An 8,887-nucleotide genomic window follows, 5' to 3' on the forward strand; every position below is an offset into this window, starting at 1 on the left:
TGCAACTTATCAGGAGCCCTGAAAACAGAAATAGGGCTAAAATGAAAGAACAGAGCAAAACCTCAGAAGGAGAGCTAAGCAATGAGGTTATAGCCAACCTATCTGATGGAGAATTTAAAGCTCTGGTAATCACAATGCTCACAGAACTGATTGAGCTTGGTCAAAAAATGAAAAGACAAATGAAGGATACCCAAAGTGAAATAAAGCAAAATATTCAAGGAACCAACAGTGACAGGAAGAAAACCAGGGCTCAAAGCAACAATTTGAAACAAAAAAGAAATAAACATCCAACTAGATCAGAATGAAGAAACAAGAATCCAGAAAAATGAAGAGAGGCTGAGGAATCTCTGGGACAAGCTGAAGCATTCCAATATCCAAATTATAGGGGTGCCAGAAAGAGAAGAACAAGAGCAAGAAATGGAGCAAAAAATGGAAAACTTATTTGAACAAATGATGAAGGAAAACTCCCCCAATCTGGCAGAGGAAATAGACATCCAGGCAGCCCAGACAGTCCCAACGAAGTTGGATCCAAAGAGGAACACACAAAGGCACATCATCATTAAGTTACCCAAGATTAAAGACAAAGAGGCAATCTTAAAAGCAGCAAGAGGGAAGGAAAGAGTTACCTACAAAAGAGTGTTCATAAGGCTACAGCTGATTACTCAAAAGAAACCTTGCAGGCAAGAAGGGGCTGGAAAGAAGTATTTGAACTCAACAAAGGCAAGGACCTACACCCAAGATTACTCTATCCAGCAAAGCTATTGTTTAGAATGGAAGGGCAGATAAAGTGCTTCCCAGATAAGGTCATGTTAAAGGAGTTCATCATCATCAAGCCCTTATTATATGAAATGTTAGAGGGACTTATCTAAGAAAAGGCAGATCAAAACTATGAACAGTAGAATGACAAAAAAACTCACAAGAAACGAACCTAAAAAAACAAAAGAAAGAAAAACAAAACAAAACTAAGCAAACAACTTACTTAGAACAGGAACAGAATCAGAGGAATGGACATCACATGGAGGGTTTGCAGTGGGGAGGGGGAGGGGAGGAATGGGGTAGGGAAAGGTACAAGGAAGAAGAAGCATGATTGGTAGGCATTAAATAGATGGGGAGAGGTCAAAAATGGTATAGGAAACAGAGAATTCAAAGAACTTATATGTACAACCCATGGACATGAACTAAGGGGGGGATGCTGGAGGGTTGGGGGTGCATGTTGTAGGGGGCATAAAGGGGGAAAATTGGGAAAACTGTAGTAGCATAATCAATAAAATATAATTAATAAAAAAAGAAATCTAGCTCTGTCAGTGAGTCTAAGACTGGTACCCAGAGAACACTGTGAGATATGTATAGGCATTCCATGAAAAAAATATTCTGCACCTAAGTAAATTTGGGGACAGTGGGTTAAAGTCAATATTTTGTTATAGGAGGACTTCTCAAAGCATTTACGTATATCATGGAATTCAGGATCAAAGGAGAGAAGTATAAATAAGCATATGATGATCGCCAAACTCATTTGACTGTGGGAGTTCTTATGGTGGTACATGTGACAGGCACATCTAATATATCTCAGACTGTTTTGTGGAATACATTTTGGGAAATACTGACCTAGTTAATTCTTTCATCATTATAGGAACCTGAGAGAATAACTGTCTTAGTAGAACAAAACCAGATCCCTCATCACCTAACTCACAATTAAATGCTTTTTCCTCCATACCACTCAGCCTCTCAGGCTGTAGAACAGGCATCACCATTACACAGACTAGAAAATTGAAGCTTCAGGAGTTCCAGCCAAGATGGAGGCATAGGTAGAAACCATTTGCTTCCTCCTGCAACCAAAAGGAGGATAACAACCAACCTAAAATCAATAAACAACCAGAAGTGCCAGAAATACAAATTGCATGGAACTCCAACAACCAAGGAATTAAAAGAAAAAGTCAACCAGAACAACCAGACCAGTAAGAACCCGTGGTGAGGTGGTGGACTGTGTGGGCGGGGCTGGCTGGAGGCAGAACTGAGACTCAGAGCTGACCGTGAACTACAGCAGGTGCTGTGGTGGGAGAAACTCCCAGTCTCACACAAGAATTCGTTGGTAAGTGGGGCTAGAGCCAAGCAGGCGAGCTGCATTATTCCCTCTCTGGCCCCTCCCCCACAAGCAGCGCTTCAGCGCAGCAAAGAGGGTTGCCCTGCCTGGGTCAATACCTAAGGCCCCGCCCCCTTACAAGCTTCGAAAAAAGAAATAGGACCAACATGAAAGAACAGAGAAAAGTCTCAGAAAGAGAGCTAAGTGATGAGGAGATAGCCAACCTATCTGATGGAGAATTTAAAGCCCTGGTATCACAATGCTCACAGAACTGACTGAGCTTGGTCAAAAAATGAAAGAGCAAATGAAAGATATCCAAAATGAAATAAAACAAAATATTCAGGGAACCAACAGTGACATGAAGGAGACCAGGGCTCAAAGCAATGATTTGAAACAAAAGGAAGAAATAAACATCCAACTGGATCAGAATGAAGAAACAAGAATTAAAAAAAGTGAAGAGAGACTTATAAACATCTGAGACAGCCTGAAACATTCCAATATCTGAATTATAGGGGTGACAGAAGGAGAAGAACAAGAGCAAGAAGTTGAAAACTTACTTGAACGAATAAGGAAAACTTCCCCAATCTGGCAAATTACCTAATATTAATATAGCCAGCAGAACTCCCATTTGTAACTCTCTGTATGGAACATCATCTTCTATCCTTTCATTTTCAACATATTTGTGTCTTTGGATATAAATTGAGTCTCTTGTAGACAACACATAATTGGATCCTGTTATTTATTTATTGCTAAATGATATTCCATTTTATGGGTATATCACATTTTATTTATCCATATATTCATCAGTTAATGGACATTTGAGTTGTTTCTAATTTGGGGCTATTGTGAATCTAACATGCACATTCATATATGACATTTTGTGCAGATATAAATGTTCATTTCTCTTGGATATATACTTAGAAGTGAAATTACTGCATCTAATGGTAATTCTATGTTTAACTTTTTGAAGAACCACCGGAGTGTTTTCTACAGTGGCCGAACCATTTCACATTCCCACCAGCAGTGTACAAGGGTTACAGTTTCTCCACATCCTCAATAACATTTATTATCTATCTTTCATTATCATAGCCATGCTAGTAGTATGGGGGTATCCATACTGGTATCTCATTCTGGAAACCACACATTGATGTTTCTCTCCCTCCCTTTCCCTTTCTCTAAAAATAAATAAATAAAATCTTTTTAAAATGTTTTAAAAAAGAAAAGATAGGAAAGACAGTTTTCCTTTCAATTCTAGTCAAAGAGGATCCCCTGATATTTTATTTAAATATGCCCCCTCCCGAAAAAAAATCCCAGCCATCACATTATCTACCAGCATTTGGATATGTTAGTATGATCAGTAGATTGTGGAATGCTCTGAGATGCCTTAAGCAAGTTTAAGTGCCCAAGGAAAACCATCTATAAGGCATGTCCTCAAGGTCTAGTCTTTCATTCCTAAAGTTCCTGGAACTTGTAATCAGTCCAGCACACCATGACACCATGACTCATGTAGGGAACTCAGGTATTGGAATTAGAATGACAGTGTGATTCTGCACATTATTTGAGTTCACAAAGAAATCTGTACCTGCCACCACAGTTCACATACTCTTTCCCTAGATGGAGAAGCTGAGTCGATATGAGAAAGTTACTTGGCAACTACATTACCAGAGAAAAGAAATAGATTTTAGGGCTAGCTTCTAAAGAACCTTTAGCTATGTGTCCCCCACAGCACCCAAACACATGACTTACACATGGTAAATGCTCAATAAACACTTAGTAAATTGAGTTAATTAATAAGCCTCAATAGTCCCCCTTTCCTACAGTAGGAAATAAATTTGTCAAATGAACCATTTTCATGTTTGCCACTTTGGGGTCATCCTTTCCCTTGGACAATGTTGAACAATGGCAAATTTCTCCCTTCCCACATTTCCTTAATGGCCCCCCAAGACATCTACTTATATTATCCCACTCCGAATTTGTTATTCCAGTTTCCGATCAGAGCTGTGACCTATTTACTCAGTTACTTACAAAGAAATAATATTCAAGTGCATCTCCAGAAGAAGACAAATAGTGACATTATCTTGGTGAATTCATTAGTTCCGGGCCTTATAGGCTCAGATTTTTTTTATTGATCACCACACTCCAATTAGATAAAGCTCTCAAGAGGTAGAATCACAATGACCATGCTCCTAAAACTGACATATAAAGCAAAATTTCAGTTGATTAATTTATGGGAATAACTACTAAGGACATTGAACAGTCACATCCTCTACCTAAATCATTAAAGTTGGAAAATTACTTAGGGGAATAGAAAGAAAATAGACAGGCATTCTTTCAACACTTTGGAGTTCTGCCGAGTCTCCCTATGGAAAGTTTAGAAAATGTTGACATGAATGCATCGTGAAGATTACATATGACATCATTAAGATGCACATGTGTTCATCATTCTTTCCCAATGGTGTACATGAAACAAAGTCAAAAATTGGGAACAAAGCAGTTAAATGTGAGACAAGCTTCTTGTTGTTAAGGGCTTTGAAGTTCTATTCCTAGGATTTCAGAAGAAAAAGTGTTTGGTGTCTTATTCAGTTGGAAATTCAAAAATGAAAAACAAAACAAATCCCAAGACGTATAGAAGGTTCACTGACCTTAGTAGAACAGAAATGTTCTATAGCATTTGACTATGTTAATCTAGTCAATGGTTTTAAGAGAGTTTAAGAAGCTATGTCAAAGAACCCTTCATAATGTCTATCTAGAATGACTGAACCATTCACTCAATACTTTTTTTTTGTCTTTTCAGCCTACAGGCTTAACTCTATGGCTGTGGTTAGGACGTGTTGGAGTAAAGAAGTTGGAGAGAAATATGAATTGAATAAATGACTTTGGATTGGTGAGTTTATGTTCTAGTATGTAAGCTCTAAATTACAGACTAATTTGGAAGCTCCATTAGTGATTTGGTTAATAGGCCTCGTTTATTTGACTAATTCGATGATTTGACTATATCAACTTTACTAAGTAGTTGCCACGTGCTAGATATGGTCTAAACTTTTTATATAAATTAATTCATTAATCATCAGAATAACCAATACTGTCCCCACTTTAAAATGAGGGCATTGGTGCCCTGGCCAGTGTGGCTCAGTTGCTGGGAGTGTCATCACATAACTGAAAGTTGGCAGCTTCAATTCCAGGTCAGGGCACATACGTAGATTGCATGTTTCCTGGTCCCAACACAGATAATCCCTCTCTGGGTGACAATCCCCGGTCTGGGCACATACAGGAGGCAACCAGTTGATGCCTCTCTCTCTTCACTCTTGCATAGACATTTTTTTCTCTCTCCCCTCCTCTCTCTGTAGAAGCCAAAAAATGTCCTCAGGTGGGGATTTAAAAGAAAATAAAATGAGGATATTGGAGCATAAGAGGAGGCCTGCTCAAGGGCACACAATGGTAAGTCTGGGAAGCAAACCCAAGACTCTTGACTTTAAAGCTTGTGCTTTTTTCAAAAAATATTTTTTCTTCTTTTGAAATAATCACAAATTGCCCTGGTTGGTGTGGCTCAGTTGGTTTGGTGTTGCCCTGCAAAGTGAAAGGTTACCTGTTTGATTCTCAGTCAGGGCATATGCCCAGGTTGTGGATTTGGTCCCTCGTCGGGTCACTTTGGAGAGGCAACCAGTCGGTGTTTCTCTCTCTCTTTTTCTCCCTCCCTTCCCCTCTCTGTAGAAATAAACAAAATCTTTTTTTAAAATAAAGAAATAATCACAAACTTAAAGTTGGAAGCATGATATAAAGAAGAGTTCCCCCGATCATTTGAAAGTTGACAACTTGATACTCTGTCTTCCCCAAATATCTTAGGATATATCTCTAACAAACAAGGGCATTCACCTAGAGGACCACAGTATAGCCATCAAAATTACTAACTGAGCATTAATATATCATATCATCTAATCCTCAGACTCCATTCAACATTTGCCAATTGTCCCAATAATGTCTTTCACGGCAAAAGAATTCTGTTCAGAATCACACATTGCATTTAGCTGTTATGTCTCCTTAGTCTCTATCATTCTTAAATGGTTCCTCACTCTTTTATTGACTTTTATGACCTTAACACATTTAAAGAGTATTAGCAAATTATTTTGTAGTACATCCCTCAATTTAGGTTTCATGATTCCTCATAATTATATTCAGGATATGCATCTTTGGCAGGAATACCAAGAAGTGATGTTGCATTCTTCTCATTGTATGCTATCAGGATGTATTATGACTGAATTGTGTTCCCTACCCATCCCCAAGTTCATACTTTAGAGCCCTGACTCTCAATGTGATCATATTTGGAAATAGGACCTTTAGAAGGTAATTGGAGTTATGTGGTATTGTAAGGGTGGGTCCCTGATCCAACAAGATTTGTGACCTTATAAGACAAGGAAGAGAGAGAGAGAGAGAGAGAGAGAGAGAGAGAGAGAGAGAGAGAGAGAGAGAGAGAGAGAGAGAGATCGAGATCTTTCTTGATGTGCACTCAGAGAAAAGGCCATGTGTGGACACAGTGGTTATGTGCAAGGCAGGAAAGAGACCTCATCAGAAACTGAATCCTGCCAGAACCTTGATCTTGGACTTTCTAGTCTCCATAACTGTGAGAAAATTATTTCCTGGTGTTTAAGTCACCCAGTCTATGGAATTTTTTTTTTTTTTTTTTTTTTTTTTTTTACATTTCACAAGCATTTCATTAATCAGCTCGCTCATCCCAGAGAAATAATTGCTGCCCAGAGCTTTCTGGAAGCCAGGGGCCTGCTCCCTGGGTCCCCTTCAGGAATCTGGGTCTGCAGGGCCTCAGTTGAGGCCCTGCTGCTGGAAGTACGAGTGACAGGCAGACGTGATGGCAGCCACAAACACTATGAACTCGTTAAAGTCCTCCGTGGCGTCTCCACTGGCGTCCAGGTCCTTGAGCAGTTTGTCCACGGCTTCCGTGTCCCTTCCGCTCTGCAGGAAGCCTGGGAGCGCCTTTTCCAGGGGCACCTTAATCTCCCCCTTACTCAGGCTCCGCACGTTGCCGTCTGCGCCTGCGTACTAGGTGAAGACCTCGATGATCAAGGCCACGGCCGTCTCCACTCGCGATGCGGTGCTGGCTGCGGGTCCACGTGCGTTGGGGCGGCTGCTGTAGCTGAGGAAACGGCCCAGTCTATGGTATTTTGATGTGGTAGCTTGAACAGGCTAAGACAGCTGGTATATATTTCAATTTGTCCCATTACTGATGATGGTACTTGGATAACCAAATGAAGGTGGTGTCTGTTAGGTTTTTCCATTACTTCCCACTTTGTAATTAAGTATTTTGTGAATGCCCCGTGCGGGCGGGCGGAGCCTCCGGCGCGCTTGCGCAGTCGGTGGACCCGAGTCTCCGCTTCCGCGGCAGGGGTCCCGGACCCGGGCGCTCAGGCCGGACGGTGCTGCAGTGCCAGGTTGAAGTGTTGTATTTTGCAAAGAGTGCTGAAATAACAGGAATTCGTTCAGAGACCATTTCTGTGTCACAGGAAGTATAAGCATTGTAAATGTGGAATGAAACAGAAGCTTGATATCAGGGGTTGGCGGATGTCAGACACCAGGGATTCTGGCTGTCAGTCAAGAATACGTCGAGCTGGGGGAACAGCTCCTCCTGCTTCAGTCAGGAGATGAAGTTGCCGTCATCCCCCCGTCAACGGGGGGTAGTGTTCTGGAGCCCCCCGAGAAAGATATGAGTGAAGTTGAAGAGAAATCTAAAGATATAATAAAATTCACCGCTGAAACACTTTCTGTAGATGGAGCCTCGCAGTTGGTGACTTCTCCACACTGTGGTGCAATATCCCTGTTTGTAGGGACCACAAGAAGTAACTCTGAAGGTAAAAAAGTCATGAGCTTAGAATCCGAAGCTTATATACCGATGGCAGGGAAGGAAGTCCGAAGGATCTGTAGGGACATCAGGCAGAAATGGCCAGTCAGACGCGTAGCAGTGTTCCACAGACTCGGCTCAGCGCCCGTGTCGGAAGCGTCATCGTTGCAGTGTCGTCGGCCCACAGGGCTGCGGTCCTCCAGGCTGCGAGCTCCGCCATCAATACTTGGAATGCCAAGGTGCTCATATAGAAAGAGGAAATGTATGAAGAATCATTATCATCTTGGAAGAGAAACAAGGAATGCTTTTGGGCCACCAATGAGTAAATCACTTACATGTTTAGAGTGCTGACATTTAATTTGGTAAACTTATCTGATCATGTTTTGATTTTTCTTCTGCAGAAGTTAAGCGAGTTTAGGATGAGGCCTTACACTGGAACTAGAGACAGAGGAAAGGCTTTGGGGGGGAAATGGAAGAATAACTTAAATACGAGGGAAGACATCAGTGGCAGACAGATTGTCCCGTGACTAAGTTCTCAACGTCACTGGACTCACTGCCCTGTGGTCCCTTCCCGCTGAGCTTGTCTCAGAACCCACCCCCTCCCATCCTGTGATGTCATTGTTATCAGGAAGTGTCACAGGAATGGTGGCAGAACTGGAGGGTGTACAGAGTCATTATCGGACAGTCTTGATGTATTTTTCGAATTTCTATATTTAAAAAATAAACCAAATAAACACATAATTAAAAACGTTAAAATATTTTGTGAGAAAGTTCTTTAAAACTACATAAATATCTAGTTATTAATCAACTCAATTTATCCACTTATTTTTCTACATCTTATGGAGTAAAGTTTTCCTATTTTATTCAATGTTTTATAAACTTCAGCACTTGTTACTATAATTATATTGTTGTCCCTTCTTTGATCAGGTGGAGCTCATTCAAGCTGGCTCTTGTGGTTT

At 40.8% G+C, this 8,887-nt stretch overlaps 2 pseudogenes; one reads left to right on the top strand and one right to left on the bottom strand.

Annotated features, from left to right (window-relative positions):
• Nucleotides 1-6,835: 6,835 nt before the first annotated feature.
• Nucleotides 6,836-7,580, bottom strand: LOC112298435 (protein S100-P pseudogene; annotated as a pseudogene).
• Nucleotides 7,581-7,618: 38 nt separating this feature from the next.
• Nucleotides 7,619-8,608, top strand: LOC112298436 (molybdopterin synthase catalytic subunit-like; annotated as a pseudogene).
• The last annotated feature ends 279 nt before the right edge of the window (nt 8,609-8,887 follow it).

The sequence above is a fragment of the Desmodus rotundus genome, chromosome 1 (assembly GCF_022682495.2).
Source record: "Desmodus rotundus isolate HL8 chromosome 1, HLdesRot8A.1, whole genome shotgun sequence".
In the NCBI taxonomy this organism is placed as follows: Eukaryota; Metazoa; Chordata; class Mammalia; order Chiroptera; family Phyllostomidae; genus Desmodus; species Desmodus rotundus.